Below are 850 nucleotides of genomic sequence, written 5' to 3'. Positions count from 1 at the left end.
TAGTGGTGTACCTCAAGGATCTGTTTTGGGGCCACTGCTGTTTGTCATTTTTATAAATGACCTGGATGAGGACGTAGAAGGATGGGTTAGTAAATTTGCGGATGACACCAAAGTCGGTGGAGTTGTGGATAGTGCGGAAGGATGTTGCAGGTTACAGAGGGACATAGATAAGCTGCAGAGCTGGGCTGAGAGGTGGCAAATGGAGTTTAATGCGGAAAAGTGTGAGGTGATTCACTTTGGAAGGAGTAACAGGAATACAGAGTACTGGGCTAATGGTAAGATTCTTGGTAGTGTGGATGAGCAGAAAGATCTCGGTGTCCATGTGCATAGATCACTGAAAGTTGCCACCCAGGTTGATAGCGTTGTTAAGCAGGCATACAGTATGTTAGGTTTTATTGGTAGAGAGATTGAGTTTCGGAGCCATGAGGTCATGTTGCAGCTGTACAAAACTCTGGTGCGGCCGCACTCGGAGTATTGCGTACAGTTCTGGTCACCGCATTGTAGGAAGGATGTGGAAGCATTGGAAAGGGTGCAGAGGAGATTTACCAGGATGTTGCCTGGCATGGAGGGAAGGTCTTATGAGGAAAGGCTGAGGGTCTTGAGGCTGTTTTCGTTAGATAGAAGAAGGTTAAGAGGTGACTTGATAGAGACATACAAGATGATCAGAGGATTAGATAGGGTGGACAGTGGGAGCCTTTTTCCTCGGATGGTGATGGCTAGCACGAGGGGACATAGCTTTAAATTGAGGGGTGATAGATATAGGACAGATGTCAGAGGTAGGTTCTTTACTCAGAGAGTAGTAAGGGCGTGGAATGCCCTGCCTGCAAAAATAGTAGACTCGCCCACTTTA

The sequence above is a fragment of the Rhincodon typus genome, unplaced genomic scaffold, assembly GCF_021869965.1.
Source record: "Rhincodon typus isolate 14 unplaced genomic scaffold, sRhiTyp1.1 hic_rhity00001359, whole genome shotgun sequence".
Taxonomy (NCBI): Eukaryota; Metazoa; Chordata; class Chondrichthyes; order Orectolobiformes; family Rhincodontidae; genus Rhincodon; species Rhincodon typus.
This window is presented reverse-complemented; position numbering follows the sequence as displayed.